The following is a 24,936-nucleotide window of genomic DNA, read 5'->3' on the forward strand; positions in this document are numbered from 1 at the left end:
TCTTCTCGGTGACAACCAATGATAGGACAAGGGGTAATGGGTACAAACTGGAACACAAGAGGTTCCACTTAAATTTGAGAAGAAACTTCTTCTCAGTGGGGGTGACAGAACACTGGAACAGGCTGCCCAGGGAGCTTGTGGAGTCTTCTGCTCTGGAGGCGTTCAAGACCTGCCTGGACACCTACCTGTGTAACCTCATCTAGGTGTTCCTGCTCCGGCAGGGGGATTGGACTGGATGATCTTTCGAGGTCCCTTCCAATGCCTAACACTCAGTGATTCTGTGTGATTCTTCAGTGCAAAGAGAGAGGGGAAACCCAAGATCTCTCCAGGGAGCCAGCACTCAGTATGGTGAGGAAGCACAGTAGGGTTATTGATGTAGCCAGAAGTATTGTTTATGGTCCCTAAGTGAGCACGTATTTCAAAGGCACAGAAGGAAATGTTTGCAAGTCTAGTTCTGCCAGGGTCGTGGGGGTGCTCCCAGGCTTCGGTGGCTGGGACCGGCCTTCCCTGGGACCCCCACCCACCGCCACCATCTCCTGCCTGGGACCCAGGGGAAGTGTCTCAGCTCAGCCTGGGGCCTTGAGTCCCTGCCTGAGCCGTGTCATAGGTGTGTGTGCCTGTGTCGTCTCTACCCCTGTCCCAGGCTGGGCCTGGGCCCTGCCCTGCAGAGAGCGGCTCTCCTGGATGGAGGGAGCCCTCAGGGCTGGGTCAGAGCTCGTCATGCAGAACTCCAGGCATAGCAGAGCAGAGCTTTTCTATTCTATTTGCTCGCCATGAACTGAATAACGATGAGACTACTATATCCCTGCAATGCCAGGGGTGTTTTAGCTCCAAAATCACTTTCAAGGACACAAAACACAAAGAAGAAAAGTGGGATCAGGATTTTGTTTCTTTTATTTAGTTTTATTCAGTTGTTTAATTTTGTTTGTTTGTTTGTTTGTAAGCAGGTTGATGGTTGCAGGTTGGCTGGTTGGTTTAGGCTGGATTGTTTAGGATGGTAGTTTGAGATCGTATAGGTCATTTGGTTTTGGTGATTTTGGTTGGTTTTAGGTTGCATTTGGTTGTTTTGGACGTGAGAGCAATCTGACTGCGACCTCTGTCACGCCATTGATGGCCAGGGTTGATTGGACTGATGTGGCTGGCTAGGCAGGTGTCCCCTTCCTTCCTCCCTGCTTCATGCGTGTCCTTCCCAAAGCCAGGCGATCACTCCAAGAGGATGACCTTCTCTGTTGGAGGGATACAATTCATGGGTCAAGGGTATACGGTAGCTGCCCTCCCCTTCTAGAAGCTGCAAAGAAGATCAAGGTGCATTTGTAAGAGCACCTGGCTGGGGTAGTCAAGCTTTCAAGACTGCAGGCACATCCAAGTGAGGCACTGCATGGGGTAGGGTGTTTGTTGGTTGGGTTTTGGTCATGCAGGTTTTTTCGAGTGTTTTAGCTTGTTTGTTGGAGTGTTGTTGATTTAGCTTGGTTGTTTTAGGTTGGTTTTGGTGGTTCTATTTTGGTTTAGGTCATTTGCTTTAGGTGGTTTTGTTCAGGTTGTTTCTGTTGTTTGGTTTCATATTTCTGAGGTTGGTTTAAGTTGGTTAGTCTAGGTCGTTAGTTTAGCTTGGTTGTTTCAGGTGGTTTTATACTTTATTGGGTAGGTTTTAAGTAGTTTGAGATTTTTTTAAGGGCTGGCTTAAGTTGTTTAAGATGGGTTGGTTTAGATGTATTTAATTTGTTTGGATTTAGGTTGCCAAATGTTGGTTGACGAACGTTGGTTTATGTAGTTTTAGGTAGGATTGTTTAGGTAATTTGTTTTAGGTAGATTGGTTTTAGGGTGTTTCGATTGGTTTATTTTGGTTGGTTTAGGTAATTTGTTGTAGATCATTGAAGGGTTGTTTAAGGTGGTTTGGTTTAGATTTCTCTTGCTTGCTTGGGTTGAGGTTGCTGAAGGTTGGTTGAAGAACGCTGGTTCAGGTTGTTTTAGGTAGGATTGTTTAGGTCATTTGTTTTAGGTGGGTTTTTTTTAGGGTGTTTAGGTTGGTTTATTTTGTTTGATTTAGACTGGTTTAGGTAATTTGTTGTAGATTGTTGAAGGTTTTTTTTAGGTGGTTTGTGGCTGATTGTTTGAAGTTTTTTAAGGCAGATTGGTTTAGGTTCTTTAAGGTTGGTTGTTTCCAGTTGTTGAAGGTTGGTTTAGGCGAGTTGTTCTATTCTGGTTTAGGTAGGCTGCTCTAGCTAAGTTTAGGGCCACCTCGTGGAGCAGCAGGCACCCAGCCACAATGGCCCAAAGAAGCCGTGGCAAGTGGGCCATGCTCAACGCTGCAGAAGAAGGCAAAAAACCCCCAGAGACACTTGGTGTCCCACATGGGGGGGAAAAAAAAGCCTTCCTCCCCCCAGCTGCAGGGCACGAGAGGCCATCTTCCTGGTGCTTGAGCAGCAGGCAGGACCCGAGCCAAAAGGGCTCAGAGGAGCTCTGCAAAGTGGTCATGCTCAATGCTGCAGAGGAAGGCAAAAAACCCCTGGGGACCAGTGCCAATCTGCCCCAGGGGAAAAAATTCCTTCCTGACCCCAGTGCTGGCGATCGGCTGTTCCCTGAGCATGTGAGCCAGACCTGGCTCCTTGTCCCACAGGCTGCTCACGTCTCCCAGGACCTGCCCAAGCCCTATCCTGTCCTATCCTATCCTGTCCTGTCCTGTCCTGTCCTGTCCTATCCTATCTATCCTCCCTCCACCTGGAGCCATCTCTCGGACTTCCGAGAGTGCCCAAATGCTTCTGAGCTGATGGAGCTTGGGGTCAAGAATCCTTCCTGTGCCTGTCAGGACACCAGTGAGTGCTTCAAAGCACTGCAACCCCTTGCAACTGCTCTGTATCCTCTTTCTTACGACTCCTGAGCCTGTCGGCATGTGGGATGAAGATGGCGAGTTCTTCAGTACTCTTCAAGAAGGCATCATGCCGTCGGTCTTGCCACTGCTATCCCACTGAAAAGGCTTTCCATCCATCCATCAATCGGATAGGTTTGGAAGGTGGCCCTCGCAGTCCGTGTGCCATTCCTTCCCAATGCAGCAAGTGACATGTGCTGCTGCGCTGTCATTTACGGTGAGGTTGTCTGCTTGGGGAGAAGTCTTGACTTGTGCTGTTGACCCAATCTTTGCTTGCTCTTGATAGCTCTTTTCCTCCTTTGGCCTTCATCCTTGCTATCTTCCTTGAAAGTCATGGCAGCCCTCTCAGGCTTTGTCTTGCTTCTTCTAGCCGTTGTCTTCTTCTGTAGGCCCTCCGTGTTCCTAACCAACTACTTAGTCTTGATTTACTTTCATCCTGGATGGATTTTATCTTTCCTGAACCCAAGGAAGGAGCAATGTCCCTAGTGGTCCAGGTGAGTGCTGACCAGGGCTTTGCACAAGGCTTGCCTTTCCTGTGGCAGTGCCTTGCCTGACACAACAGAATGCATTTGCCTGTATCACGTTTGTGGCTCACCGTCATGCTGTGACCTACTTGTGCCTCCAGGAGCATTTTTCTACTCCGATGTGTTCGACCAGTGCCAGAAACTGATGGTGCTGCACCTGACGTTGTGTTCTCTATTTCTAGGCTGTAGATCTTCACACAGGGTTTCTTGACGTAGGGGATTTGTCTTGTGTCGGAGCTTCAGCTGGGTGGGAGTATGGGGACTGTAGAACTACTCTGTGAGCTAAAGCTTCTTCTGGTTGATGGATACTGAGGACCTGGGATTTGTTTAGTTTGGAGAGACGAAGGCTGAGAGGCGACCTCGTTGCTCTCTACAGCTTCCAAGGAGGAAAATGGAGAGGGAGCTGCTGATCTCTTCTCCCTGATAGCCAAGAGCAGGAGGTGTGGGAACGGCTCAAAGCTGCATCCATCAGGGGAGCTTTGGACTTGAGAAGAGGAAACTTTTCTTTACCAAGAGGGTGGTCAAAGCCCTGGAACAGGGTTCCCGGGGAGGTGCTCGATCCCTCTTGCCTGATCAGTGTTGAAGAGGCCTTTGGACAATACCCTTAATACTATGTTGTAACTTCTGTTCAGCCCTGAAGTGGTCAGGCATTTGGAGTAGATAATCATTGTAGGTCCTTTCCAGCTGAAGTCTTCTCTCCTTCTGTTCCTACCTCCTCCTTTCCCTAGCAGTACTTGACGAAGAAATTTCTGCTGTCGTTGCTTCCCATCCCTGCACTACCAGAAGGCACTGAATACCCTGAAGCGTGTTCCATCTTCGGCACTGGCTCTGTCACCTTGTGGCAAGGAGGCACATACCTTCTGATGGGTGTGAGAGCCCTGGGCACCTTTGCAACATCTGGGCATCCCACTTCTTACAGCTACTGGCCCTGGCCCCACAGGGGATGAGAATGGTGAGCTCTGCACTGCTCCTCAAGAAGGAATTCCCTTGGTCTTGCCACTGCTATCCAACTGGAAGGGATTTCCATGCATCAGATGAGTTTGGAAGGTGGCCCTGCCAGCAGATCGCCTTGCAGCAAAGAACCTCCAGCAGCCTCATGCAAGGTCTTCCTCCCTCAGCCCCTGCCCTGTGATTCCACCAGCTGCTCCAGTGCTTCCTCGGGGATGTGTTGGGGCGGCCCCCGGGCCAGCTCTGGCGGTGGACATGGGAGGCTGCTCCCTTTTATAGTGCCCTGGGGCATTGTGACCTCAGCGTTGCCAGGTGCTGGCATTGTGACCTCTGGGTGACAGAACCAGATGTGTGCAGCGCCGCTTCCCCGCCCCCACCCCCCCCGCCTCCGCCGGCCCCCCCCTCCACCCAGCACCCTTGGGAGGAAGCCTTTGGGGTACTGGCCCTGAATCAGTCCCTGTAGCTACAAGCCAGGGGAGTAATCAACCTAATAGTGTCCCTTTTTTGCAAGAATACAGTGTGGTTTTGTTGCCGGTCCAGTCTCACTTCCTGTAGCTCTCCTACCTGTGATGATCTTCTGTTCAGTTACAGGAAGGTGCCTTCTGACTGGCACTTTGTGCAATGACTCGCTGCATTTTGACCTTCTCTTCCTTAGATACCTCTCACCTCAGTGGATGTTTTGGCACTGATGGGTTTGGGGACTCAGCGGGTTTTCTCTCTGTGAGTGTTTACTGCTGGGACCTTCCTACCCGTGCCCTACGACCGTGGCTTCCACAGCAAACTGTTTGCTCGGGTGCAGTTTGCAAATCAACCCTTCCCGTGCAGCTCTTGACAGTATGTGATGGGGAGAAGGTAACAGTGCCATAGTTGTCATATATACAGTCCAGTGGTGCGTTTTGTTTCCAGCCATTATAGTGGTGTTTCTTTATGCTCTATACAGATCATGTTTTGGGGGGCTTGCTTTTGCTGGAAGCAGCTGCTAATTAATGAACAGTTGAGAAACAGTCTGCTATGAACTCACACACAGAGTTTTCTAATTGAGAAAATGTTCCTGTCTTGCTGTTTTTTCTGCAAATTGCACGTGGCATCTTGAATAAAAAGATGAAGCTTGATTGTGTTGGGTTTAGTCTGACTTGTGCAGGACTGAGGCCGATGAGAACAGGCCCATGTGTGCGTGTGATCCCAGCCGTCTCTTTGCCGGCAGGTTGGTCAGTCCCCCTCACGGCCACCTTTTCACTCCGTGCCTTGACAATTTTTGGTGCATGAGAGGAGGAAACAGGCAAGAGGTCCCAAAGCTGGGGCTGTTTTCTGAGGTGAGATGGCTGCGTGTAGGAGAGAGCCCTGGCAGAGCTCCCAGCCGGGCTGGACCATTGGAGAACGCAGAGTGCCCGGCAGCTCAGCCGCATCTCCCAGCGCTCAGGGACCCAGCTGCTGCGGGCACGTCTGCTGCCTCCTGGCACATCTCCTTTTCTCCTTTTTCTGCCCTGGTGAGATCCCATCTGGAATATTGTGTCCAGTTCTGGGCCTCTCAGTTCCAGAAGGACAGGGAACTGCTGGAGAGAGTCCAGCGCAGGGCAACAAAGACGATTAAGGGAGTGGAGCATCTCCCTTATGAGGAAAGGCTGAGGGAGCTGGGTCTCTTGAGCTTGGAGGAGACTGAGGGGTGACCTCATTAATGTTTACAGATATATAAAGGGTGAGTGTCACGAGGATGGAGCCAGGCTCTTCTCGGTGACAACCAATGATAGGACAAGGGGTAATGGGTACAAACTGGAACACAAGAGGTTCCACTTAAATTTGAGAAGAAACTTCTTCTCAGTGGGGGTGACAGAACACTGGAACAGGCTGCCCAGGGAGCTTGTGGAGTCTTCTGCTCTGGAGGCGTTCAAGACCTGCCTGGACACCTACCTGTGTAACCTCATCTAGGTGTTCCTGCTCCGGCAGGGGGATTGGACTGGATGATCTTTCGAGGTCCCTTCCAATGCCTAACACTCAGTGATTCTGTGTGATTCTTCAGTGCAAAGAGAGAGGGGAAACCCAAGATCTCTCCAGGGAGCCAGCACTCAGTATGGTGAGGAAGCACAGTAGGGTTATTGATGTAGCCAGAAGTATTGTTTATGGTCCCTAAGTGAGCACGTATTTCAAAGGCACAGAAGGAAATGTTTGCAAGTCTAGTTCTGCCAGGGTCGTGGGGGTGCTCCCAGGCTTCGGTGGCTGGGACCGGCCTTCCCTGGGACCCCCACCCACCGCCACCATCTCCTGCCTGGGACCCAGGGGAAGTGTCTCAGCTCAGCCTGGGGCCTTGAGTCCCTGCCTGAGCCGTGTCATAGGTGTGTGTGCCTGTGTCGTCTCTACCCCTGTCCCAGGCTGGGCCTGGGCCCTGCCCTGCAGAGAGCGGCTCTCCTGGATGGAGGGAGCCCTCAGGGCTGGGTCAGAGCTCGTCATGCAGAACTCCAGGCATAGCAGAGCAGAGCTTTTCTATTCTATTTGCTCGCCATGAACTGAATAACGATGAGACTACTATATCCCTGCAATGCCAGGGGTGTTTTAGCTCCAAAATCACTTTCAAGGACACAAAACACAAAGAAGAAAAGTGGGATCAGGATTTTGTTTCTTTTATTTAGTTTTATTCAGTTGTTTAATTTTGTTTGTTTGTTTGTTTGTAAGCAGGTTGATGGTTGCAGGTTGGCTGGTTGGTTTAGGCTGGATTGTTTAGGATGGTAGTTTGAGATCGTATAGGTCATTTGGTTTTGGTGATTTTGGTTGGTTTTAGGTTGCATTTGGTTGTTTTGGACGTGAGAGCAATCTGACTGCGACCTCTGTCACGCCATTGATGGCCAGGGTTGATTGGACTGATGTGGCTGGCTAGGCAGGTGTCCCCTTCCTTCCTCCCTGCTTCATGCGTGTCCTTCCCAAAGCCAGGCGATCACTCCAAGAGGATGACCTTCTCTGTTGGAGGGATACAATTCATGGGTCAAGGGTATACGGTAGCTGCCCTCCCCTTCTAGAAGCTGCAAAGAAGATCAAGGTGCATTTGTAAGAGCACCTGGCTGGGGTAGTCAAGCTTTCAAGACTGCAGGCACATCCAAGTGAGGCACTGCATGGGGTAGGGTGTTTGTTGGTTGGGTTTTGGTCATGCAGGTTTTTTCGAGTGTTTTAGCTTGTTTGTTGGAGTGTTGTTGATTTAGCTTGGTTGTTTTAGGTTGGTTTTGGTGGTTCTATTTTGGTTTAGGTCATTTGCTTTAGGTGGTTTTGTTCAGGTTGTTTCTGTTGTTTGGTTTCATATTTCTGAGGTTGGTTTAAGTTGGTTAGTCTAGGTCGTTAGTTTAGCTTGGTTGTTTCAGGTGGTTTTATACTTTATTGGGTAGGTTTTAAGTAGTTTGAGATTTTTTTAAGGGCTGGCTTAAGTTGTTTAAGATGGGTTGGTTTAGATGTATTTAATTTGTTTGGATTTAGGTTGCCAAATGTTGGTTGACGAACGTTGGTTTATGTAGTTTTAGGTAGGATTGTTTAGGTAATTTGTTTTAGGTAGATTGGTTTTAGGGTGTTTCGATTGGTTTATTTTGGTTGGTTTAGGTAATTTGTTGTAGATCATTGAAGGGTTGTTTAAGGTGGTTTGGTTTAGATTTCTCTTGCTTGCTTGGGTTGAGGTTGCTGAAGGTTGGTTGAAGAACGCTGGTTCAGGTTGTTTTAGGTAGGATTGTTTAGGTCATTTGTTTTAGGTGGGTTTTTTTTAGGGTGTTTAGGTTGGTTTATTTTGTTTGATTTAGACTGGTTTAGGTAATTTGTTGTAGATTGTTGAAGGTTTTTTTTAGGTGGTTTGTGGCTGATTGTTTGAAGTTTTTTAAGGCAGATTGGTTTAGGTTCTTTAAGGTTGGTTGTTTCCAGTTGTTGAAGGTTGGTTTAGGCGAGTTGTTCTATTCTGGTTTAGGTAGGCTGCTCTAGCTAAGTTTAGGGCCACCTCGTGGAGCAGCAGGCACCCAGCCACAATGGCCCAAAGAAGCCGTGGCAAGTGGGCCATGCTCAACGCTGCAGAAGAAGGCAAAAAACCCCCAGAGACACTTGGTGTCCCACATGGGGGGGAAAAAAAAGCCTTCCTCCCCCCAGCTGCAGGGCACGAGAGGCCATCTTCCTGGTGCTTGAGCAGCAGGCAGGACCCGAGCCAAAAGGGCTCAGAGGAGCTCTGCAAAGTGGTCATGCTCAATGCTGCAGAGGAAGGCAAAAAACCCCTGGGGACCAGTGCCAATCTGCCCCAGGGGAAAAAATTCCTTCCTGACCCCAGTGCTGGCGATCGGCTGTTCCCTGAGCATGTGAGCCAGACCTGGCTCCTTGTCCCACAGGCTGCTCACGTCTCCCAGGACCTGCCCAAGCCCTATCCTGTCCTATCCTATCCTGTCCTGTCCTGTCCTGTCCTGTCCTATCCTATCTATCCTCCCTCCACCTGGAGCCATCTCTCGGACTTCCGAGAGTGCCCAAATGCTTCTGAGCTGATGGAGCTTGGGGTCAAGAATCCTTCCTGTGCCTGTCAGGACACCAGTGAGTGCTTCAAAGCACTGCAACCCCTTGCAACTGCTCTGTATCCTCTTTCTTACGACTCCTGAGCCTGTCGGCATGTGGGATGAAGATGGCGAGTTCTTCAGTACTCTTCAAGAAGGCATCATGCCGTCGGTCTTGCCACTGCTATCCCACTGAAAAGGCTTTCCATCCATCCATCAATCGGATAGGTTTGGAAGGTGGCCCTCGCAGTCCGTGTGCCATTCCTTCCCAATGCAGCAAGTGACATGTGCTGCTGCGCTGTCATTTACGGTGAGGTTGTCTGCTTGGGGAGAAGTCTTGACTTGTGCTGTTGACCCAATCTTTGCTTGCTCTTGATAGCTCTTTTCCTCCTTTGGCCTTCATCCTTGCTATCTTCCTTGAAAGTCATGGCAGCCCTCTCAGGCTTTGTCTTGCTTCTTCTAGCCGTTGTCTTCTTCTGTAGGCCCTCCGTGTTCCTAACCAACTACTTAGTCTTGATTTACTTTCATCCTGGATGGATTTTATCTTTCCTGAACCCAAGGAAGGAGCAATGTCCCTAGTGGTCCAGGTGAGTGCTGACCAGGGCTTTGCACAAGGCTTGCCTTTCCTGTGGCAGTGCCTTGCCTGACACAACAGAATGCATTTGCCTGTATCACGTTTGTGGCTCACCGTCATGCTGTGACCTACTTGTGCCTCCAGGAGCATTTTTCTACTCCGATGTGTTCGACCAGTGCCAGAAACTGATGGTGCTGCACCTGACGTTGTGTTCTCTATTTCTAGGCTGTAGATCTTCACACAGGGTTTCTTGACGTAGGGGATTTGTCTTGTGTCGGAGCTTCAGCTGGGTGGGAGTATGGGGACTGTAGAACTACTCTGTGAGCTAAAGCTTCTTCTGGTTGATGGATACTGAGGACCTGGGATTTGTTTAGTTTGGAGAGACGAAGGCTGAGAGGCGACCTCGTTGCTCTCTACAGCTTCCAAGGAGGAAAATGGAGAGGGAGCTGCTGATCTCTTCTCCCTGATAGCCAAGAGCAGGAGGTGTGGGAACGGCTCAAAGCTGCATCCATCAGGGGAGCTTTGGACTTGAGAAGAGGAAACTTTTCTTTACCAAGAGGGTGGTCAAAGCCCTGGAACAGGGTTCCCGGGGAGGTGCTCGATCCCTCTTGCCTGATCAGTGTTGAAGAGGCCTTTGGACAATACCCTTAATACTATGTTGTAACTTCTGTTCAGCCCTGAAGTGGTCAGGCATTTGGAGTAGATAATCATTGTAGGTCCTTTCCAGCTGAAGTCTTCTCTCCTTCTGTTCCTACCTCCTCCTTTCCCTAGCAGTACTTGACGAAGAAATTTCTGCTGTCGTTGCTTCCCATCCCTGCACTACCAGAAGGCACTGAATACCCTGAAGCGTGTTCCATCTTCGGCACTGGCTCTGTCACCTTGTGGCAAGGAGGCACATACCTTCTGATGGGTGTGAGAGCCCTGGGCACCTTTGCAACATCTGGGCATCCCACTTCTTACAGCTACTGGCCCTGGCCCCACAGGGGATGAGAATGGTGAGCTCTGCACTGCTCCTCAAGAAGGAATTCCCTTGGTCTTGCCACTGCTATCCAACTGGAAGGGATTTCCATGCATCAGATGAGTTTGGAAGGTGGCCCTGCCAGCAGATCGCCTTGCAGCAAAGAACCTCCAGCAGCCTCATGCAAGGTCTTCCTCCCTCAGCCCCTGCCCTGTGATTCCACCAGCTGCTCCAGTGCTTCCTCGGGGATGTGTTGGGGCGGCCCCCGGGCCAGCTCTGGCGGTGGACATGGGAGGCTGCTCCCTTTTATAGTGCCCTGGGGCATTGTGACCTCAGCGTTGCCAGGTGCTGGCATTGTGACCTCTGGGTGACAGAACCAGATGTGTGCAGCGCCGCTTCCCCGCCCCCACCCCCCCCGCCTCCGCCGGCCCCCCCCTCCACCCAGCACCCTTGGGAGGAAGCCTTTGGGGTACTGGCCCTGAATCAGTCCCTGTAGCTACAAGCCAGGGGAGTAATCAACCTAATAGTGTCCCTTTTTTGCAAGAATACAGTGTGGTTTTGTTGCCGGTCCAGTCTCACTTCCTGTAGCTCTCCTACCTGTGATGATCTTCTGTTCAGTTACAGGAAGGTGCCTTCTGACTGGCACTTTGTGCAATGACTCGCTGCATTTTGACCTTCTCTTCCTTAGATACCTCTCACCTCAGTGGATGTTTTGGCACTGATGGGTTTGGGGACTCAGCGGGTTTTCTCTCTGTGAGTGTTTACTGCTGGGACCTTCCTACCCGTGCCCTACGACCGTGGCTTCCACAGCAAACTGTTTGCTCGGGTGCAGTTTGCAAATCAACCCTTCCCGTGCAGCTCTTGACAGTATGTGATGGGGAGAAGGTAACAGTGCCATAGTTGTCATATATACAGTCCAGTGGTGCGTTTTGTTTCCAGCCATTATAGTGGTGTTTCTTTATGCTCTATACAGATCATGTTTTGGGGGGCTTGCTTTTGCTGGAAGCAGCTGCTAATTAATGAACAGTTGAGAAACAGTCTGCTATGAACTCACACACAGAGTTTTCTAATTGAGAAAATGTTCCTGTCTTGCTGTTTTTTCTGCAAATTGCACGTGGCATCTTGAATAAAAAGGTGAAGCTTGATTGTGTTGGGTTTAGTCTGACTTGTGCAGGACTGAGGCCGATGAGAACAGGCCCATGTGTGCGTGTGATCCCAGCCGCCTCTTTGCCGGCAGGTTGGTCAGTCCCCCTCACGGCCACCTTTTCACTCCGTGCCTTGACAATTTTTGGTGCATGAGAGGAGGAAACAGGCAAGAGGTCCCAAAGCTGGGGCTGTTTTCTGAGGTGAGGTGGCTGCGTGTAGGAGAGAGCCCTGGCAGAGCTCCCAGCCGGGCTGGACCATTGGAGAACCCAGAGTGCCCGGCAGCTCAGCCGCATCTCCCAGCGCTCAGGGACCCAGCTGCTGCGGGCACGTCTGCTGCCTCCTGGCACATCTCCTTTTCTCCTTTTTCTGCCCTGGTGAGATCCCATCTGGAATATTGTGTCCAGTTCTGGGCCTCTCAGTTCCAGAAGGACAGGGAACTGCTGGAGAGAGTCCAGCGCAGGGCAACAAAGACGATTAAGGGAGTGGAGCATCTCCCTTATGAGGAAAGGCTGAGGGAGCTGGGTCTCTTGAGCTTGGAGGAGACTGAGGGGTGACCTCATTAATGTTTACAGATATATAAAGGGTGAGTGTCACGAGGATGGAGCCAGGCTCTTCTCGGTGACAACCAATGATAGGACAAGGGGTAATGGGTACAAACTGGAACACAAGAGGTTCCACTTAAATTTGAGAAGAAACTTCTTCTCAGTGGGGGTGACAGAACACTGGAACAGGCTGCCCAGGGAGCTTGTGGAGTCTTCTGCTCTGGAGGCGTTCAAGACCTGCCTGGACACCTACCTGTGTAACCTCATCTAGGTGTTCCTGCTCCGGCAGGGGGATTGGACTGGATGATCTTTCGAGGTCCCTTCCAATGCCTAACACTCAGTGATTCTGTGTGATTCTTCAGTGCAAAGAGAGAGGGGAAACCCAAGATCTCTCCAGGGAGCCTGCACTCAGTATGGTGAGGAAGCACAGTAGGGTTATTGATGTAGCCAGAAGTATTGTTTATGGTCCCTAAGTGAGCACGTATTTCGAAGGCACAGAAGGAAATGTTTGCAAGTCTAGTTCTGCCAGGGTCGTGGGGGTGCTCCCAGGCTTCGGTGGCTGGGACCGGCCTTCCCTGGGACCCCCACCCACCGCCACCATCTCCTGCCTGGGACCCAGGGGAAGTGTCTCAGCTCAGCCTGGGGCCTTGAGTCCCTGCCTGAGCCGTGTCATAGGTGTGTGTGCCTGTGTCGTCTCTACCCCTGTCCCAGGCTGGGCCTGGGCCCTGCCCTGCAGAGAGCGGCTCTCCTGGATGGAGGGAGCCCTCAGGGCTGGGTCAGAGCTCGTCATGCAGAACTCCAGGCATAGCAGAGCAGAGCTTTTCTATTCTATTTGCTCGCCATGAACTGAATAACGATGAGACTACTATATCCCTGCAATGCCAGGGGTGTTTTAGCTCCAAAATCACTTTCAAGGACACAAAACACAAAGAAGAAAAGTGGGATCAGGATTTTGTTTCTTTTATTTAGTTTTATTCAGTTGTTTAATTTTGTTTGTTTGTTTGTTTGTAAGCAGGTTGATGGTTGCAGGTTGGCTGGTTGGTTTAGGCTGGATTGTTTAGGATGGTAGTTTGAGATCGTATAGGTCATTTGGTTTTGGTGATTTTGGTTGGTTTTAGGTTGCATTTGGTTGTTTTGGACGTGAGAGCAATCTGACTGCGACCTCTGTCACGCCATTGATGGCCAGGGTTGATTGGACTGATGTGGCTGGCTAGGCAGGTGTCCCCTTCCTTCCTCCCTGCTTCATGCGTGTCCTTCCCAAAGCCAGGCGATCACTCCAAGAGGATGAGCTTCTCTGTTGGAGGGATACAATTCATGGGTCAAGGGTATACGGTAGCTGCCCTCCCCTTCTAGAAGCTGCAAAGAAGATCAAGGTGCATTTGTAAGAGCACCTGGCTGGGGTAGTCAAGCTTTCAAGACTGCAGGCACATCCAAGTGAGGCACTGCATGGGGTAGGGTGTTTGTTGGTTGGGTTTTGGTCATGCAGGTTTTTTCGAGTGTTTTAGCTTGTTTGTTGGAGTGTTGTTGATTTAGCTTGGTTGTTTTAGGTTGGTTTTGGTGGTTCTATTTTGGTTTAGGTCATTTGCTTTAGGTGGTTTTGTTCAGGTTGTTTCTGTTGTTTGGTTTCATATTTCTGAGGTTGGTTTAAGTTGGTTAGTCTAGGTCGTTAGTTTAGCTTGGTTGTTTCAGGTGGTTTTATACTTTATTGGGTAGGTTTTAAGTAGTTTGAGATTTTTTTAAGGGCTGGCTTAAGTTGTTTAAGATGGGTTGCTTTAGATGTATTTAATTTGTTTGGATTTAGGTTGCCAAATGTTGGTTGACGAACGTTGGTTTATGTAGTTTTAGGTAGGATTGTTTAGGTAATTTGTTTTAGGTAGATTGGTTTTAGGGTGTTTCGATTGGTTTATTTTGGTTGGTTTAGGTAATTTGTTGTAGATCATTGAAGGGTTGTTTAAGGTGGTTTGGTTTAGATTTCTCTTGCTTGCTTGGGTTGAGGTTGCTGAAGGTTGGTTGAAGAACGCTGGTTCAGGTTGTTTTAGGTAGGATTGTTTAGGTCATTTGTTTTAGGTGGGTTTTTTTTAGGGTGTTTAGGTTGGTTTATTTTGTTTGATTTAGACTGGTTTAGGTAATTTGTTGTAGATTGTTGAAGGTTTTTTTTAGGTGGTTTGTGGCTGATTGTTTGAAGTTTTTTAAGGCAGATTGGTTTAGGTTCTTTAAGGTTGGTTGTTTCCAGTTGTTGAAGGTTGGTTTAGGCGAGTTGTTCTATTCTGGTTTAGGTAGGCTGCTCTAGCTAAGTTTAGGGCCACCTCGTGGAGCAGCAGGCACCCAGCCACAATGGCCCAAAGAAGCCGTGGCAAGTGGGCCATGCTCAACGCTGCAGAAGAAGGCAAAAAACCCCCAGAGACACTTGGTGTCCCACATGGGGGGGAAAAAAAAGCCTTCCTCCCCCCAGCTGCAGGGCACGAGAGGCCATCTTCCTGGTGCTTGAGCAGCAGGCAGGACCCGAGCCAAAAGGGCTCAGAGGAGCTCTGCAAAGTGGTCATGCTCAATGCTGCAGAGGAAGGCAAAAAACCCCTGGGGACCAGTGCCAATCTGCCCCAGGGGAAAAAATTCCTTCCTGACCCCAGTGCTGGCGATCGGCTGTTCCCTGAGCATGTGAGCCAGACCTGGCTCCTTGTCCCACAGGCTGCTCACGTCTCCCAGGACCTGCCCAAGCCCTATCCTGTCCTATCCTGTCCTATCCTATCCTGTCCTGTCCTGTCCTGTCCTGTCCTATCCTATCTATCCTCCCTCCACCTGGAGCCATCTCTCGGACTTCCGAGAGTGCCCAAATGCTTCTGAGCTGATGGAGCTTGGGGTCAAGAATCCTTCCTGTGCCTGTCAGGACACCAGTGAGTGCTTCAAAGCACTGCAACCCCTTGCAACTGCTCTGTATCCTCTTTCTTACGACTCCTGAGCCTGTCGGCATGTGGGATGAAGATGGCGAGTTCTTCAGTACTCTTCAAGAAGGCATCATGCCGTCGGTCTTGCCACTGCTATCCCACTGAAAAGGCTTTCCATCCATCCATCAATCGGATAGGTTTGGAAGGTGGCCCTCGCAGTCCGTGTGCCATTCCTTCCCAATGCAGCAAGTGACATGTGCTGCTGCGCTGTCATTTACGGTGAGGTTGTCTGCTTGGGGAGAAGTCTTGACTTGTGCTGTTGACCCAGTCTTTGCTTGCTCTTGATAGCTCTTTTCCTCCTTTGGCCTTCATCCTTGCTATCTTCCTTGAAAGTCATGGCAGCCCTCTCAGGCTTTGTCTTGCTTCTTCTAGCCGTTGTCTTCTTCTGTAGGCCCTCCGTGTTCCTAACCAACTACTTAGTCTTGATTTACTTTCATCCTGGATGGATTTTATCTTTCCTGAACCCAAGGAAGGAGCAATGTCCCTAGTGGTCCAGGTGAGTGCTGACCAGGGCTTTGCACAAGGCTTGCCTTTCCTGTGGCAGTGCCTTGCCTGACACAACAGAATGCATTTGCCTGTATCACATTTGTGGCTCACCGTCATGCTGTGACCTACTTGTGCCTCCAGGAGCATTTTTCTACTCCGACGTGTTCGACCAGTGCCAGAAACTGATGGTGCTGCACCTGGCGTTGTGTTCTCTATTTCTAGGCTGTAGATCTTCACACAGGGTTTCTTGACGTAGGGGATTTGTCTTGTGTCGGAGCTTCAGCTGGGTGGGAGTATGGGGACTGTAGAACTACTCTGTGAGCTAAAGCTTCTTCTGGTTGATGGATACTGAGGACCTGGGATTTGTTTAGTTTGGAGAGACGAAGGCTGAGAGGCGACCTCGTTGCTCTCTACAGCTTCCAAGGAGGAAAATGGAGAGGGAGCTGCTGATCTCTTCTCCCTGATAGCCAAGAGCAGGAGGTGTGGGAACGGCTCAAAGCTGCATCCATCAGGGGAGCTTTGGACTTGAGAAGAGGAAACTTTTCTTTACCAAGAGGGTGGTCAAAGCCCTGGAACAGGGTTCCCGGGGAGGTGCTCGATCCCTCTTGCCTGATCAGTGTTGAAGAGGCCTTTGGACAATACCCTTAATACTATGTTGTAACTTCTGTTCAGCCCTGAAGTGGTCAGGCATTTGGAGTAGATAATCATTGTAGGTCCTTTCCAGCTGAAGTCTTCTCTCCTTCTGTTCCTACCTCCTCCTTTCCCTAGCAGTACTTGACGAAGAAATTTCTGCTGTCGTTGCTTCCCATCCCTGCACTACCAGAAGGCACTGAATACCCTGAAGCGTGTTCCATCTTCGGCACTGGCTCTGTCACCTTGTGGCAAGGAGGCACATACCTTCTGATGGGTGTGAGAGCCCTGGGCACCTTTGCAACATCTGGGCATCCCACTTCTTACAGCTACTGGCCCTGGCCCCACAGGGGATGAGAATGGTGAGCTCTGCACTGCTCCTCAAGAAGGAATTCCCTTGGTCTTGCCACTGCTATCCAACTGGAAGGGATTTCCATGCATCAGATGAGTTTGGAAGGTGGCCCTGCCAGCAGATCGCCTTGCAGCAAAGAACCTCCAGCAGCCTCATGCAAGGTCTTCCTCCCTCAGCCCCTGCCCTGTGATTCCACCAGCTGCTCCAGTGCTTCCTCGGGGATGTGTTGGGGCGGCCCCCGGGCCAGCTCTGGCGGTGGACATGGGAGGCTGCTCCCTTTTATAGTGCCCTGGGGCATTGTGACCTCAGCGTTGCCAGGTGCTGGCATTGTGACCTCTGGGTGACAGAACCAGATGTGTGCAGCCCCGCTTCCCCGCCCCCACCCCCCCCCGCCTCCGCCGGCCCCCCCCTCCACCCAGCACACTTGGGAGGAAGCCTTTGGTGTACTGGCCCTGAATCAGTCCCTGTAGCTACAAGCCAGGGGAGTAATCAACCTAATAGTGTCCCTTTTTTGCAAGAATACAGTGTGGTTTTGTTGCCGGTCCAGTCTCACTTCCTGTAGCTCTCCTACCTGTGATGATCTTCTGTTCAGTTACAGGAAGGTGCCTTCTGACTGGCACTTTGTGCAATGACTCGCTGCATTTTGACCTTCTCTTCCTTAGATACCTCTCACCTCAGTGGATGTTTTGGCACTGATGGGTTTGGGGACTCAGCGGGTTTTCTCTCTGTGAGTGTTTACTGCTGGGACCTTCCTACCCGTGCCCTACGACCGTGGCTTCCACAGCAAACTGTTTGCTCGGGTGCAGTTTGCAAATCAACCCTTCCCGTGCAGCTCTTGACAGTATGTGATGGGGAGAAGGTAACAGTGCAATAGTTGTCATATATACAGTCCAGTGGTGCGTTTTGTTTCCAGCCATTATAGTGGTGTTTCTTTATGCTCTATACAGATCATGTTTTGGGGGGCTTGCTTTTGCTGGAAGCAGCTGCTAATTAATGAACAGTTGAGAAACAGTCTGCTATGAACTCACACACAGAGTTTTCTAATTGAGAAAATGTTCCTGTCTTGCTGTTTTTTCTGCAAATTGCACGTGGCATCTTGAATAAAAAGATGAAGCTTGATTGTGTTGGGTTTAGTCTGACTTGTGCAGGACTGAGGCCGATGAGAACAGGCCCATGTGTGCGTGTGATCCCAGCCGTCTCTTTGCCGGTAGGTTGGTCAGTCCCCCTCACGGCCACCTTTTCACTCCGTGCCTTGAAAATTTTTGGTGCATGAGAGGAGGAAACAGGCAAGAGGTCCCAAAGCTGGGGCTGTTTTCTGAGGTGAGATGGCTGCGTGTAGGAGAGAGCCCTGGCAGAGCTCCCAGCCGGGCTGGACCATTGGAGAACGCAGAGTGCCCGGCAGCTCAGCCGCATCTCCCAGCGCTCAGGGACCCAGCTGCTGCGGGCACGTCTGCTGCCTCCTGGCACATCTCCTTTTCTCCTTTTTCTGCCCTGGTGAGATCCCATCTGGAATATTGTGTCCAGTTCTGGGCCTCTCAGTTCCAGAAGGACAGGGAACTGCTGGAGAGAGTCCAGCGCAGGGCAACAAAGACGATTAAGGGAGTGGAGCATCTCCCTTATGAGGAAAGGCTGAGGGAGCTGGGTCTCTTGAGCTTGGAGGAGACTGAGGGGTGACCTCATTAATGTTTACAGATATATAAAGGGTGAGTGTCACGAGGATGGAGCCAGGCTCATCTCGGTGACAACCAATGATAGGACAAGGGGTAATGGGTACAAACTGGAACACAAGAGGTTCCACTTAAATTTGAGAAGAAACTTCTTCTCAGTGGGGGTGACAGAACACTGGAACAGGCTGCCCAGGGAGCTTGTGGAGTCTTCTGCTCTGGAGGCGTTCAAGACCTGCCTGGACACCTACCTGTGTAACCTCATCTAGGTGTTCCTGCTCCGGCAGGGGGATTGGACTGGATGATCTTTCGAGGTCCCTTCCAATGCCTAACACTCAGTGATTCTGTGTGATTCTTCAGTGCAAAGAGAGAGGGGAAACCCAAGATCTCTCCAGGGAGCCTGCACTCAGTATGGTGAGGAAGCACAGTAGGGTTATTGATGTAGCCAGAAGTATTGTTTATGGTCCCTAAGTGAGCACGTATTTCGAAGGCACAGAAGGAAATGTTTGCAAGTCTAGTTCTGCCAGGGTCGTGGGGGTGCTCCCAGGCTTCGGTGGCTGGGACCGGCCTTCCCTGGGACCCCCACCCACCGCCACCATCTCCTGCCTGGGACCCAGGGGAAGTGTCTCAGCTCAGCCTGGGGCCTTGAGTCCCTGCCTGAGCCGTGTCATAGGTGTGTGTGCCTGTGTCGTCTCTACCCCTGTCCCAGGCTGGGCCTGGGCCCTGCCCTGCAGAGAGCGGCTCTCCTGGATGGAGGGAGCCCTCAGGGCTGGGTCAGAGCTCGTCATGCAGAACTCCAGGCATAGCAGAGCAGAGCTTTTCTATTCTATTTGCTCGCCATGAACTGAATAACGATGAGACTACTATATCCCTGCAATGCCAGGGGTGTTTTAGCTCCAAAATCACTTTCAAGGACACAAAACACAAAGAAGAAAAGTGGGATCAGGATTTTGTTTCTTTTATTTAGTTTTATTCAGTTGTTTAATTTTGTTTGTTTGTTTGTTTGTAAGCAGGTTGATGGTTGCAGGTTGGCTGGTTGGTTTAGGCTGGATTGTTTAGGATGGTAGTTTGAGATCGTATAGGTCATTTGGTTTTGGTGATTTTGGTTGGTTTTAGGTTGCATTTGGTTGTTTTGGACGTGAGAGCAATCTGACTGCGACCTCTGTCACGCCATTGATGGCCAGGGTTGATTGGACTGATGTGGCTGGCTAGGCAGGTGTCCCCTTCCTTCCTCCCTGCTTCATGCGTGTCCTTCCCAAAGCCAGGCGATCACTCCAAGAGGATGACCTTCTCTGTTGGAGGGATACAATTCATGGGTCAAGGGTATACGGTAGCTGCCCTCCCCTTCTAGAAGCTGCAAAGAAGATCAAGGTGCATTTGTAAGAGCACCTGGCTGGGGTAGTCAAGCTTTCAAGACTGCAGGCACATCCAAGTGAGGCACTGCATGGGGTAGGGTGTTTGTTGGTTGGGTTTTGGTCATGCAGGTTTTTTCGAGTGTTTTAGCTTGTTTGTTGGAGTGTTGTTGATTTAGCTTGGTTGTTTTAGGTTGGTTTTGGTGGTTCTATTTTGGTTTAGGTCATTTGCTTTAGGTGGTTTTGTTCAGGTTGTTTCTGTTGTTTGGTTTCATATTTCTGAGGTTGGTTTAAGTTGGTTAGTCTAGGTCATTAGTTTAGCTTGGTTGTTTCAGGTGGTTTTATACTTTATTGGGTAGGTTTTAAGTAGTTTGAGATTTTTTTAAGGGCTGGCTTAAGTTGTTTAAGATGGGTTGCTTTAGATGTATTTAATTTGTTTGGATTTAGGTTGCCAAATGTTGGTTGACGAACGTTGGTTTATGTAGTTTTAGGTAGGATTGTTTAGGTAATTTGTTTTAGGTAGATTGGTTTATTTTGGTTGGTTTAGGTAATTTGTTGTAGATCATTGAAGGGTTGTTTAAGGTGGTTTGGTTTAGATTTCTCTTGCTTGCTTGGGTTGAGGTTGCTGAAGGTTGGTTGAAGAACGCTGGTTCAGGTTGTTTTAGGTAGGATTGTTTAGGTCATTTGTTTTAGGTGGGTTTTTTTTAGGGTGTTTAGGTTGGTTTATTTTGTTTGATTTAGACTGGTTTAGGTAATTTGTTGTAGATTGTTGAAGGTTTTTTTTAGGTGGTTTGTGGCTGATTGTTTGAAGTTTTTTAAGGCAGATTGGTTTAGGTTCTTTAAGGTTGGTTGTTTCCAGTTGTTGAAGGTTGGTTTAGGCGAGTTGTTCTATTCTGGTTTAGGTAGGCTGCTCTAGCTAAGTTTAGGGCCACCTCGTGGAGCAGCAGGCACCCAGCCCAAATGGCCCAAAGAAGCTGTGGCAAGTGGGCCATGCTCAACGCTGCAGAAGAAGGCAAAAAACCCCCAGAGACACTTGGTGTCCCACATGGGGGGGAAAAAAAAGCCTTCCTCCCCCCAGCTGCAGGGCACGAGAGGCCATCTTCCTGGTGCTTGAGCAGCAGGCAGGACCCGAGCCAAAAGGGCTCAGAGGAGCTCTGCAAAGTGGTCATGCTCAATGCTGCAGAGGAAGGCAAAAAACCCCTGGGGACCAGTGCCAATCTGCCCCAGGGGAAAAAATTCCTTCCTGACCCCAGTGCTGGCGATCGGCTGTTCCCTGAGCATGTGAGCCAGACCTGGCTCCTTGTCCCACAGGCTGCTCACGTCTCCCAGGACCTGCCCAAGCCCTATCCTGTCCTATCCTGTCCTATCCTATCCTGTCCTGTCCTGTCCTGTCCTATCCTATCTATCCTCCCTCCACCTGGAGCCATCTCTCGGACTTCCGAGAGTGCCTAAATGCTTCTGAGCTGATGGAGCTTGGGGTCAAGAATCCTTCCTGTGCCTGTCAGGACACCAGTGAGTGCTTCAAAGCACTGCAACCCCTTGCAACTGCTCTGTATCCTCTTTCTTACGACTCCTGAGCCTGTCGGCATGTGGGATGAAGATGGCGAGTTCTTCAGTACTCTTCAAGAAGGCATCATGCCGTCGGTCTTGCCACTGCTATCCCACTGAAAAGGCTTTCCATCCATCCATCAATCGGATAGGTTTGGAAGGTGGCCCTCGCAGTCCGTGTGCCATTCCTTCCCAATGCAGCAAGTGACATGTGCTGCTGCGCTGTCATTTACGGTGAGGTTGTCTGCTTGGGCAGAAGTCTTGACTTGTGCTGTTGACCCAATCTTTGCTTGCTCTTGATAGCTCTTTTCCTCCTTTGGCCTTCATCCTTGCTATCTTCCTTGAAAGTCATGGCAGCCCTCTCAGGCTTTGTCTTGCTTCTTCTAGCCGTTGTCTTCTTCTGTAGGCCCTCCGTGTTCCTAACCAACTACTTAGTCTTGATTTACTTTCATCCTGGATGGATTTTATCTTTCCTGAACCCAAGGAAGGAGCAATGTCCCTAGTGGTCCAGGTGAGTGCTGACCAGGGCTTTGCACAAGGCTTGCCTTTCCTGTGGCAGTGCCTTGCCTGACACAACAGAATGCATTTGCCTGTATCACATTTGTGGCTCACCGTCATGCTGTGACCTACTTGTGCCTCCAGGAGCATTTTTCTACTCCGATGTGTTCGACCAGTGCCAGAAACTGATGGTGCTGCACCTGGCGTTGTGTTCTCTATTTCTAGGCTGTAGATCTTCACACAGGGTTTCTTGACGTAGGGGATTTGTCTTGTGTCGGAGCTTCAGCTGGGTGGGAGTATGGGGACTGTAGAACTACTCTGTGAGCTAAAGCTTCTTCTGGTTGATGGATACTGAGGACCTGGGATTTGTTTAGTTTGGAGAGACGAAGGCTGAGAGGCGACCTCGTTGCTCTCTACAGCTTCCAAGGAGGAAAATGGAGAGGGAGCTGCTGATCTCTTCTCCCTGATAGCCAAGAGCAGGAGGTGTGGGAACGGCTCAAAGCTGCATCCATCAGGGGAGCTTTGGACTTGAGAAGAGGAAACTTTTCTTTACCAAGAGGGTGGTCAAAGCCCTGGAACAGGGTTCCCGGGGAGGTGCTCGATCCCTCTTGCCTGATCAGTGTTGAAGAGGCCTTTGGACAATACCCTTAATACTATGTTGTAACTTCTGTTCAGCCCTGAAGTGGTCAGGCATTTGGAGTAGATAATCATTGTAGGTCCTTTCCAGCTGAAGTCTTCTCTCCTTCTGTTCCTACCTCCTCCTTTCCCTAGCAGTACTTGATGAAGAAATTTCTGCTGTCGTTGCTTCCCATCCCTGCACTACCAGAAGGCACTGAATACCCTGAAGCGTGTTCCATCTTCGGCACTGGCTCTGTCACCTTGTGGCAAGGAGGCACATACCTTCTGATGGGTGTGAGAGCCCTGGGCACCTTTGCAACATCTGGGCATCCCACTTCTTACAGCTACTGGCCCTGGCCCCACAGGGGATGAGAATGGTGAGCTCTGCACTGCTCCTCAAGAAGGAATTCCCTTGGTCTTGCCACTGCTATCCAACTGGAAGGGATTTCCATGCATCAGATGAGTTTGGAAGGTGGCCCTGCCAGCAGATCGCCTTGCAGCAAAGAACCTCCAGCAGCCTCATGCAAGGTCTTCCTCCCTCAGCCCCTGCCCTGTGATTCCACCAGCTGCTCCAGTGCTTCCTCGGGGATGTGTTGGGGCGGCCCCCGGGCCAGCTCTGGCGGTGGACATGGGAGGCTGCTCCCTTTTATAGTGCCCTGGGGCATTGTGACCTCAGCGTTGCCAGGTGCTGGCATTGTGACCTCTGGGTGACAGAACCAGATGTGTGCAGCGCCGCTTCCCCGCCGGCCCCCCCCTCCACCCAGCACCCTTGGGAGGAAGCCTTTGGGGTACTGGCCCTGAATCAGTACCTGTAGCTACAAGCCAGGGGAGTAATCAACCTAATAGTGTCCCTTTTTTGCAAGAATACAGTGTGGTTTTGTTGCCGGTCCAGTCTCACTTCCTGTAGCTCTCCTACCTGTGATGATCTTCTGTTCAGTTACAGGAAGGTGCCTTCTGACTGGCACTTTGTGCAATGACTCGCTGCATTTTGACCTTCTCTTCCTTAGATACCTCTCACCTCAGTGGATGTTTTGGCACTGATGGGTTTGGGGACTCAGCGGGTTTTCTCTCTGTGAGTGTTTACTGCTGGGACCTTCCTACCCGTGCCCTACGACCGTGGCTTCCACAGCAAACTGTTTGCTCGGGTGCAGTTTGCAAATCAACCCTTCCCGTGCAGCTCTTGACAGTATGTGATGGGGAGAAGGTAACAGTGCAATAGTTGTCATATATACAGTCCAGTGGTGCGTTTTGTTTCCAGCCATTATAGTGGTGTTTCTTTATGCTCTATACAGATCATGTTTTGGGGGGCTTGCTTTTGCTGGAAGCAGCTGCTAATTAATGAACAGTTGAGAAACAGTCTGCTATGAACTCACACACAGAGTTTTCTAATTGAGAAAATGTTCCTGTCTTGCTGTTTTTTCTGCAAATTGCACGTGGCATCTTGAATAAAAAGATGAAGCTTGATTGTGTTGGGTTTAGTCTGACTTGTGCAGGACTGAGGCCGATGAGAACAGGCCCATGTGTGCGTGTGATCCCAGCCGTCTCTTTGCCGGCAGGTTGGTCAGTCCCCCTCACGGCCACCTTTTCACTCCGTGCCTTGACAATTTTTGGTGCATGAGAGGAGGAAACAGGCAAGAGGTCCCAAAGCTGGGGCTGTTTTCTGAGGTGAGATGGCTGCGTGTAGGAGAGAGCCCTGGCAGAGCTCCCAGCCGGGCTGGACCATTGGAGAACGCAGAGTGCCCGGCAGCTCAGCCGCATCTCCCAGCGCTCAGGGACCCAGCTGCTGCGGGCACGTCTGCTGCCTCCTGGCACATCTCCTTTTCTCCTTTTTCTGCCCTGGTGAGATCCCATCTGGAATATTGTGTCCAGTTCTGGGCCTCTCAGTTCCAGAAGGACAGGGAACTGCTGGAGAGAGTCCAGCGCAGGGCAACAAAGACGATTAAGGGAGTGGAGCATCTCCCTTATGAGGAAAGGCTGAGGGAGCTGGGTCTCTTGAGCTTGGAGGAGACTGAGGGGTGACCTCATTAATGTTTACAGATATATAAAGGGTGAGTGTCACGAGGATGGAGCCAGGCTCTTCTCGGTGACAACCAATGATAGGACAAGGGGTAATGGGTACAAACTGGAACACAAGAGGTTCCACTTAAATTTGAGAAGAAACTTCTTCTCAGTGGGGGTGACAGAACACTGGAACAGGCTGCCCAGGGAGCTTGTGGAGTCTTCTGCTCTGGAGGCGTTCAAGACCTGCCTGGACACCTACCTGTGTAACCTCATCTAGGTGTTCCTGCTCCGGCAGGGGGATTGGACTGGATGATCTTTCGAGGTCCCTTCCAATGCCTAACACTCAGTGATTCTGTGTGATTCTTCAGTGCAAAGAGAGAGGGGAAACCCAAGATCTCTCCAGGGAGCCTGCACTCAGTATGGTGAGGGAGCACAGTAGGGTTATTGATGTAGCCAGAAGTATTGTTTATGGTCCCTAAGTGAGCACGTATTTCGAAGGCACAGAAGGAAATGTTTGCAAGTCTAGTTCTGCCAGGGTCGTGGGGGTGCTCCCAGGCTTCGGTGGCTGGGACCGGCCTTCCCTGGGACCCCCACCCACCGCCACCATCTCCTGCCTGGGACCCAGGGGAAGTGTCTCAGCTCAGCCTGGGGCCTTGAGTCCCTGCCTGAGCCGTGTCATAGGTGTGTGTGCCTGTGTCGTCTCTACCCCTGTCCCAGGCTGGGCCTGGGCCCTGCCCTGCAGAGAGCGGCTCTCCTGGATGGAGGGAGCCCTCAGGGCTGGGTCAGAGCTC

The sequence above is a fragment of the Patagioenas fasciata genome, chromosome 2 (assembly GCF_037038585.1).
Source record: "Patagioenas fasciata isolate bPatFas1 chromosome 2, bPatFas1.hap1, whole genome shotgun sequence".
NCBI lineage: Eukaryota > Metazoa > Chordata > Aves > Columbiformes > Columbidae > Patagioenas > Patagioenas fasciata.